Consider the following 10,609-nt stretch of genomic DNA (forward strand, 5'->3'; position numbering starts at 1 on the left):
ATAAATTGAATCCCTCTTCGCCTCTCCCCCCCCCCCCACCAACAGCCACAAGTCTGTTGGCAGGAAATGTTAGGAAGGACAGTGAATTTACTAGCAATGTGAATGGGGACAAGTCACTTCTCCTGTTTGGGCCTCGGTTTCCCTCCTTTGAGAATGGGCAGAATCATTGTTGCTGTGTCTCCCTTTCAGGGCTGTTGGGAAGATCCAGTGAAAGCTAATGGAAGGAGAGCCACTGTATAAATGTAAAGCATTGTAGACCTTGGAGCTATGAATGGTCATTATTAATCTCTTCTGGCCCTTGGCTGCCCAAAGCACTTAGTTCTCAAGTGGGGAGCCCCCACCACCCCAGACATTACTGCCTCTTAACCTCAGAAAGAGAGATTCAAGGTACAGGTCTACCCAGGAAAGAGCTTTTCCTCATAGGGCCTATTTCAGTTCCAAGTCAAGGGGAGGGAAGGGTTGGACCCAGTTGTAAATCAACTGGAAGCTTGTACTGTCTCTTTAGGAGCCAATTCCCAGTGGGAATTCCCATCACTATAGAGAAAATGGACCTGTCCTACTGCCCATTCTTTTTCCTTCCATTTCTCTTCGCCCTTTTCCCCTACCCTATGCTGGTCTGCTGCTCAGACCCTGAGAGCCCCTTCCAGCCCACTTGGGGAGATGGAAAGACAGAGAGCATTAGGATGTGGTCAGCACAATTTATCTTTTGCTTCTATTGCGTCTTTTTTCAATGGTGCCACGGCAGTGAGCTAGACTGGGTGTGCCGCCAATGCTTCCTACTTTCCCCCTTTCCCCTCCATGACCTTTAGCACCTAGGTCCAAGTCTAACAGCTACTGGACTTTAGAACGTCAACTTCAGAGGCTCAGAGAGATAGAAAGAACAGGCCCGAAGTCCCACAGGTTGCAGTGGGAAGTAGAACTGAGATGGTAATCATAGAATTTTAGAGCTAGGAGGGGATTATCCAGATCTTTAATTTTATAGATGAAACCCTTAGGCGATAGAATCAGAACCCTTAGAGCAGGGGTTCTTAGCCTTTCTTTTTTTTCAGTGTCCTAGACCCTTTTGACAGTGTGGTGAAGCCTGTGGATGTCTTAGAATCATGGCTTTAAATACATAAAATAAAATACATAGGATTACAGAGAAAACCAATCACGCCGAGATACAGTTATCTCTATATAGAATCCCCCAAATTCATGGGCCCCAGGTTAAGAACCCTTGCTAAAGGTAGTCTAATTCACTTCCCTCATTTCACAGATGGGAAAACTGAAACTTGAACAAGGGAGGTGACTTGTCCATAATCACACATTGAGTTGGTGCAGAGCTGGGAGGCTGGTTTATAATTACTGACAAATGGAATTTTCTTTGTGCTGGGTGGGATGGGCACAAGATGAGCCCAAGAGCTGGTCCCTGGGGCCCGGCCAATGCCACACAGCTGTTACCAATCCCCTTAATTAGCCAGGCTGGAAATGAACAATTACAAATGACCCCTTTCAGACTCCGGAGAACAAGGGGTGCTGACTGATGAAAAAAATCTAACCTACTATTAGTATGGGGGAAGAACGTGCTCTTCCCCTTCCCTCCCACTGTGACCACCCACCCTTCCCCCACCCTGTTTGGGAATAGGGCCAGTCACCTATCCAAGGCTGGAAGCCTTGGTTTCCAGCCTCACATTCCTTTACAGAAGCTCAGAGTTGGATGGGAGCCCAGAGGTCATCTGGTCCAAGCTGTACCTGAACAAGAAATCCCTTCTCATATTCCCAATAAGAAATTTCCCGCCTCTCCCTGAACGTCTCTAGGGAAGTGGAGCCTACTGTCTCTGGAAGCAACTCATTTTACTGTGGGATAGTTTTTATTGTTAGGATGTCTTCTCTTGAAGTAAACCTACGGGTCTCTGTAACTTCTCCCCACTGGACGTCTCCACTTGGCTCTCCCATTAGCATCGAAAACTGAGATCATCACCTTCCTCCCAACCCACTCTTCTTTTAACTTGAATGGATAAAAAAGCATTGATTAATACCCTGATATATGGTGGCACAATTGTGGGTTCAGGGGATACAAAATACACAAGTGAGACAGCTCTCACTATCCTCAATCAGATTACATCCTAATAGGAGAGGAGTGGGGTCAAAGGAAGGGAATTTTGATCTAGGAATTCACAGGGATGTCAAAAGCTAAAGGGCAGTAGATTGTCCTAAACTTTCTATTAGCAACGGTGGCATTAGTTTGATGACCATCCTGAGAAGAAGAGGTGGAAAATGAGGGAAGTGGTAGGTTACTGAGAGGGATGGCAAGAGGTCAGACAGTCCCAGGTTTCGTGGTGATTGATTGGATTGATTGCATGAGCTGTCTCCATGGTCTAGGGGCAGCTAGATATGGTAAGTTGCAGGAGTTTGTACTCATTCACCTATCAGGACAGATAAGATTCCGGACTGAGTTCTAAAGCTGAGTGGTTCACCTGCAGGGAGGGGCAGCATGGTCTCTGGAATCCGTAGTGGAAGGTGGTCATCTCTGTCAGGGGCACCACAATATGCCCTTTCACTCAAGTTCCTTGGCTGGGAATCTTCCTCTGTACTCTCGCTCTCTATGTCCAATCATTTGCCAGGTTTGGTTTATTCTACCTGCACAGTATTTCCCACATTCCTCCCTTCTTTCCACTTCTTTCCAATGGTGTATTTTGTTTTACATCACCAAGATTTTCCCTTGTATCTCTTTTCTTCCTCCATCCTGTTCCCCCCTATCCTAGAAAGCCACCCCTTATAACAAAAAAATTTTTTGGAAGAGGAAGGACAGATAAAAAAAACTCATTGAGAAAACCTGATGTTATATACAATGTTCTATACTTGTAGACCTCCCTCCTTCACTCTGTCCCCGACCTCTGCAAAGGAGCAGGGAAGGTATGTTTTTTCTTTCTTTTTAAAAAATATTATTCATTTTATATTATTTAAATACCACATTCAAATATGTTATTTTAATATTATATTTAAATATATTTAAAAATAATTCCCCCAATTACATATAAAGACAATTTTTAACATTCATTTAAAACTTTTTTTGAGTTCCAAATTTCCCTCTCCCTTCTTTACCTCCCCCCTCCCTGAGATAGTGAGCAAAGCATATTGAAGGTATCTTTTCATATCTCATCTTTGGGATCAGGTGAATTTGTCCTTTCACAATATTCTGTTTTGATTGATTTGTGGTGATTATTCTTCCCGTTCATATTATTGGAGTCATCTACTTACTGCTTTTCTGATTCTGCTTACTTCACTTTGCGTTAATTTATATAGATCTTCTCAGGCTTCTCTGTATTTATCATGTTCGTCATTTCTTATAGCACACTAACATCCACATATCATCATTTGTTTAGCTGTTCTCCAACCAGTGGGCATCCATCCACCTTGTTTCCAGCTCTCTGCTACCACAGAAAGTACTGCTATAAATATTTTGTTGTATATGGAGCCATTCTTTTTGTTAATGATCTCCTTGGGGTAAATGAGTCAAAGGGCATGGACGTTTTAGTCCCTTTATTTGCATAATTCCAAATTGTTTTCCAGAATGGTTTTTACCAATTCACAGCTACACTAATAATGCCTCAGTATGCCTGTCTTTTCATAAACCTTCCAACACTGGTTACATTTTTGCCATCTTTGCAAATTTTCTAGGTGTGAAGTGAAAGCTCAGGATTGTTTTTGCATTTCTCTTATTAGTAACTTGAAGCATTCTTTCATGTGTTTATTAATAGTTTGCAGTTATTCTTTTGAGAACTGTTCATATCACTTAACTACTTCTTTATTGAGGAATAACTTATATACAGTAACATTTTAGTAGGTCTCCCCATCTCAAGTTTCTTCCCGCTCCAATTATCTCCATGTAGCTGCTGGGGTGATATTCCTAAAATACAGGTTTGGATCTGGAGTCAGGAGGACCTGAGTTCAAATCCAGACTTAGTTGTGTGATTTAAGTCACTTAGATTGGCAAGTCACTTAACCTAGATTGTTTCACCAAAAAGAAAAAAAGAAAAAAATAGTACAGGTTTGACATTATCACTCCTCTGCTGAAAAAGCTACAATGGTTCCCCATTACATTCAGGATCAAAGAAAGTTTTGTTGGGCGTTTAAAGACCTTCACAATCTGGCTTCAACTTTAGATTTATTTCTTATCACTCTCCTTCACATACACGATGGTTCAGCCCTCCTGGCCTACTTGTTCCATGCCCCCCCTCCCCCAACCTCCCCACACCCCTATACCCTTTCACACCCATACCCACACCCTCCCATCTGCCCAGCTCCCCAAACCACACCCACCCCACCGGACGTTTCATCTCTCATTCTAAGGCTTCAGAAATTCATTCTGGAATATTTCCCACCTCTCTTGGTCTGACTTCCTGAAATTTATTTCCACACCCTACCCATCCTTTCCCTGAATTCCTCCCAAATTCAAGCAAGCATGTCAGACCGTTCCTGGCCTTCCTGTCCTCCATCCCCAACTTTAGGAAGGTGGAGTTACTCCCTCCCAAAGTCCTCATTGTCTTCACCTTAGCACCCATCTCTTCCTCAGGTCCAGAATAGAATTCTGCCTTTGTTGACCCCTTGACTTTATCTTTCCAGCCACGTTTTCTGTACCACACCCCTCTCTATCTAGTCAAATTGGCCTTCTGTTCCTCACACAGGACATTCCATCTCTGACCTTCATGCATCTGCACTGGCCATGGACTCAGTCCTCATAGAATTCCTCTCTTCTTTTAGAGCTCAGCTCAAGTACCACCTTTCACACGGAGCCTTTCTGGATCCTCTCTAATTGCCTCATTTTTTTTTTTTTTTTTGCTAGCCTATATGGAGTTAACTGACTTGCCCAGGGTCACACAGCTAGTAAGTGTCTACCTAGCTGCCCCTAACTACCTCATTTTTATGGCAACTAGGTAAAGAAGTGAATAGAGTGCTGGATTTGGAGTCAGGAACACCTGAATTAAAATCTCATCTCATTCTATGTGACCTTGGGTGAATCACTTAACCTCTTTCAGCCTTAGTTTTCTCATCTGTAAAATGGGAATAATAATAGCACCTACCTTACAGGAATCAAATGATAAATATGTAAAGTTCTTTGCAAAACTTAAAGCACTATACCACTTATATAGCTCTATACCATATTATGTATATAAATGGTAGTTATTCTTATTATTTTTAATTTTCTTCATGTATATATGTATGTGTATATTTCTTCCCCCTGTTAGAATGTAAGTTCCTTAGAATAGGGATTACTTCATTGCTTGTATTTGTGTTCCCCACTGCTCATGATGACTCCTGGCACGTAGCTGGCTCTTAAGAAGTATTTATTGATTGAGTGATTGACACCTACTTGCTTGTTTCAGTGTGGTCTCCTTTGGATTCCTCACACCCTCAACTTCTCTGTCCTTTCAGGAATAGAGGAACGTATGTCTTGTCCAAAGAAAGTACTTTAGTAAATGTTTGTTGAATGTTGAATTGAGTGAGTTATTGTTGTTTGTCCTTCATATTTGAAGAGGACCGTGACATCAGGGTGTCATGATGCCATGACGTGCAAGTCAACTGGATTTAAGTGAGGCAGGGCTATGCAGAGTCACCAGCCTCACTTTCTCCTCTGGAGCCATCTGGGTCCAGTGGCAAGATAGAGATCAGAATGACTGGAGATGGCCCAGGATGCAGTGGGGACCCGGGCCTTTTCAAGTTAAGGTCTTTAGCAGGTCTCAGATTGAGTGGGGGGTAGGATAGGAAGCAGGACTGCCTGGAACAGAGGGTAGGGAGCCAGTAATGTGGTAATGTGGTGGTGTAGGACAGCCTTCTCACAGAGGTGTGTCATGCATGACTGGAAATTCCTTATTACCTGGCTCCCCTTTGCTAGACAATTTATGCCCTAGCTCTAACTATAGTATAGTGGACCTGGACAAAGGGGCTTTAGTCTAGGTACCCCCCCACCTCCAATTCTTCTATGACTTGAGGCAATGAAATTCTTCTTTCTGCACTTCAGTTTTCTCATCTATATAATAGAGGCATTGGATTATATCCCAGAAGATCCAAAATATGAGCCATAGGACAGATGTAGCCTGCTTGACCCTAGTGTGCAGTTGGCTTCAGATCTTTAGCAAAAACATTTTAAATCTAATTAGTAGGCAAGTAGAACCTAATTACACACTCAAGTTGACCAGGAACTGATGCCAGGTGTTGTGGCAACAGGCTTGAGTCAATTAGTAATTGCAATTGAAGCTGACTGTAATTAATTATAGGATTAAATTAATTCAGCCCAGACATATGGATTTTCTGATGAGATGACCTACTGTATAAACATATGGACATCCTTGGACTAGAGGAGCTGTGTTTTATGTTCTAAGGGCTCTCCTAGCTCTCATTTTCTTTGTTCTAAGGGCCCTCTCAGCTCCGATATTCTGTTTTAAGGGCCCTTGTAACCGACATTCTTTTGATCTTAGAAAACAGTCCTGCTGTGACACGGCTATCCTAGTGCTATAATTGAGCAACCTGGAATGGGACCACAAGAGGGCAGTAGCACCTCATCCAAGATGCTACAAAGTTGAGTCCATCAGCTTTTCTGCATCATATTCTGAGCTCCTAGAGCTCCAGCAATTCTTAAGGTTTCTGCCCTTGGGGTCAGGGAGGCCTGAAACCCAAGGAGACAACAAGGATTTAGGGAAAATTTGCCCCTAGTTCTGTGCTTCCTGGCTGTGATACACTTGTTATACTGAAATGTTACACAAAGAATAGGACACATAGGTATCGTGGGACCTGAGTTTTAGCCCTGGCTTTACTTTTATCCTATGTTACCTTGAGTCTGAGGGAAAACCCCTGAATTTGACCTGAATTACAGTCCTGGGGCTCCTACTCATCACCACGTGTGTGAATTTGGGGAGAAATATTTTCAAAGCAAATACGGAATGGTTCATATGGAATGGTTAGGAAGGATCTCATGGGCTGACCCTCTGAACAGATTATTTGGCAAAGAGGACCAGAAATGGAATTATAAAGGGGATGGACAAACAAGTCCACTGAGAAGGAAAAGAGGGAATGATGTGGATGCCCAGAGAACTTAACTCTCAACTTAGATTAAGGAAAAAAATGTATAGAAGTAAATGCATATTACCATGATCCTGCGATAATGATATCAGAAACTCTAAAACTTAGAATGAGCTAAGATTAGTAATGAATAAACAAAAAAGAGAACAGAAGGGTGTTGTTTTTTTTTTTTTAAAGCTGTGTTAGGGACAAGAGAAAAATCAAAGAAGGGGTAAGATCATAGTTCTGAAAGGATGGGACAGTCACAAGGGAGGACTGAGACAACTAAGAACGACTCGGCATGGTCAGCCCTTATTGGGTTTCTGGTTTCTCTACTGATGACCAATGATCTTCAGACTTGGAAGGATAGAACAAAAATACCTGACAGGGGGATGAAACTCCGGATAGGTGGGGAGATGAATTCACGTTACCAAGCTAAGAAGGACAACATCCTGGAGCATAGAAAGAATTGACAGGTATGATTGCCAACCTGCTGGCTGTGGTCTTTGAAAGATCCCTGAGGAGTAGAGAAGAACAGAGTCCCAATTTTTAAAGAGAAAAGAAGGCAGAGTTTGTTCATTTTATATCTATGAGTTTGACTTGGAGTACTGGCAAAATTCTAGACAACATGAAAAGCATCGATTCTGCACATTAGAAAAAGGAAGCAGTAATCAATAAGAGCTAGTATGGGCTAGTTAAGAACAGATCATGCCAAGCTAACTTCATTTCCTTTTTTGACAGGACTCCTGGACTGATAGATCATGTGAATGCTGTAGACATATAATGTGCTATCTGGATGTCAACAAGGCATTTGACAAAGTCTCTCATGTAATGCTTTTGGACACTATGGAGAGATTATGTGATGGTAAAGTGAGGTGGAATAGAAAAGTGAGGTGGAATTGAAAGATCCAACCCCAAAGGGCATTCATCAGTGGACTGACGTCAACTTGGAGAAAGTCATCTATTAGGGTGCCCCAGGGATAGATCCTTAATTCTATTCTATCAAGCATGTCTTCATTCAAATCATTAATGAAGGGGTTGGTCAGATTTACAGATGACAAAAAGCTGAATGGGATAGTTAACCCCCTGGAGGATAGTCATGAACTGAAAAGATCTTGGCATGAGAGGATGGACTAAATCTAATGAGATGAAATGTAATAGGGGTAAATGTAAATTCCTCAGTTGGGTTCAGATAATCTGCCTCACATGTATAGAATGGGGAAGGTGGGGAGAGCAGGGCTAGACAACAATTCTTATGAAAACCATTTGGGTGTTTTTGGAAATCTATAGGCTCAACGTAAATGTGCCAGTCAGAAAAGCCAATGCAATAATCCTAGGTTGTTTTAATAGTATTTACGATGAGGGAGGTCACAGTCCTGCTATTCTCTGTCTTGGTCAGACCCCATCTGGAACATTGTGTTCTGGGATCCAATTTAGGAGGGAAATTGACCATAGGAAGGGCAGCTCAGATGTGAAAATAGCTGAACTTGGCCAGACACAATGATTAGTCTAAGGACTTAGGGCAATTTACAGAGGTAGACTCCAGGTCAATGTAAAGAATAACCTTCTAACACATAGAGATATAAGAGGTAAAATTGGATGGCTTGGGCAATAGTGGGTTCTCTTTCATCGGAGGTTTTTGAGTGCTATAAGTCAGATTTGATGGTTTTTGAAATCTTTTCCAAAACAGATTCTGAGAGTCCCTCGATTGCTATGTAATTTCCACTCTTTGAGACTCAATTTTCCCATATTTAAAATGAGCGGAGTTGGAATAGATGATCTCTGAGGTCCCTTCTTCTTCTCACACTCTGTATCTTCCGTTCAAATGCTTTTCCTAGCTCTAACATTGTTTGTTCATTAATTAAACACCGCCTGCACGCAAAGTCCTTTGGGATACCAAGACAGATCTGACGGAGACACTGCTTCCAAGGTCATTGTAACCTAATGGAGTGAAGGACAGATATCTAAATGACTGTGATACAGGGGAGGATGAGATAGCGGAAAAGCAAGGTCCAGGTAAAGAGCTATCTGAGAGGATTTGAAGAACGAGAGAATGATGGCAAGTAGTGTAGACCAGGGATAGCAAACACACCCTGGCGGGCATCCCACAACGCTCTTGAAGCAGATAAAAATGTCATTGGGAGATACTGAACAAAATAAAACAAAAATATAGCCAAACATCGATAATATTACATTTAGAAGCTAAGTCAATATGTAGGGATCCTTATGTACAAATGTGGCCTTGGTTTCTATTTGAGTTCGACACATTGGTCTAGACAGTCATTGCTAGGAGTTTGGCAGTGAAGGGGAGGAGAGAGGATGATAGTTTAAAAGAGATGGGTAATGATAGCTGATATCAGTCTACGTAGCACCAGGGCTGTCCCCTGTCTACTGCATGTGAGGTTTTTCCTCCCTACCCTCCTCCCTTATCACCACTTCCTCCAAGCTATCCCAGGCTTAAGTTACCCTGAAGGCTCACATCTTCTCAAAAGAATGACTCAGGAGCCCTCTTGGATATGTTTACTTTTGCCAGCCAGCCAGTGTACCTAGTTAAAAACCAAAGGCTCTTCGCCAAAGAGCTTAAGAAAAGTAGCGATAAAACATTTCCCCTATAAATCCGGGGCATACTCTGTCAAAGTCGTGGGAAGGGGGAAGGAGGGACACACCTAAGGAATGCGTGTCGGATCATCCGCAGGGAGCGGGTGTAGCCGGGCAAATGCGCAGAGGGGCCGTTGATCCCTCCAGTGCACCAGGGCTGCTGATGGCATCAGGCTGCTCTCGGTGAGCTGGCTTCCTGCGGATCTCCTGCGCTCAGGTCCCATGGTCCTTGATATTCACTGCCGTGGGGGATTCCGTTGGCCTTGAGGCTGCAGGGCCGCTCCGCTTCCATCTTCTGGCTTCAACTGACGCGTTCCATCAGAGAAGGAAGAGAGCTGGGTTCCCAATCCCACCCTACACGGGAGCGGTTCCACCCTGCTTTTGTTTCTCTTCAAGCCTCTAGAGCAACTTCTCCCTCCACTCTCTCAGCTTAGGACTTTGCCTCATATTAGACACACACACACACACACACACACACACACACACACACACACACAGAGCCATTCGTGGAGAGCTCTCGCTCCTCTTCTCTTTCTCACCTGATCTCACTCAGATATCTTTTCCCTCTGTCTCCTTCAAGGCAAACACTTCGATAGGCATACATGATTGCATTCCATCTCATCTTTTCTCTGTCATCCCCTCTTTCTTTAATCTTTAATCTTCCCTCTCCACCAGCAACTAGGTGGTGCTATGGTGCATAGAGCGTTAGGCCTGGCATCAGTAAGACTAATCATCTTCCTGAGTTCAGATCTGACCTCAGACACTTACTAGCTGTGAGACCCAGGGTAAGTCACTTAACCCTGTTGGCCTTAGTTTCCTCATCTGTAAAATGAGCTGGAGAAGAAAATGGCGAACCAGTCCAGTGTCTTTTCCAAGAAAACCCCAAATGGATCACGAAGAGTCGGACAACACCGAAAACAACTCAACAACAGTATCCACTGGTTTATGCCACGCTGCCTACAAACAAATCTAT

This window comes from Vombatus ursinus, unplaced genomic scaffold (genome assembly GCF_900497805.2).
Source record: "Vombatus ursinus unplaced genomic scaffold, bare-nosed wombat genome assembly UNPS02009173.1, whole genome shotgun sequence".
NCBI lineage: Eukaryota > Metazoa > Chordata > Mammalia > Diprotodontia > Vombatidae > Vombatus > Vombatus ursinus.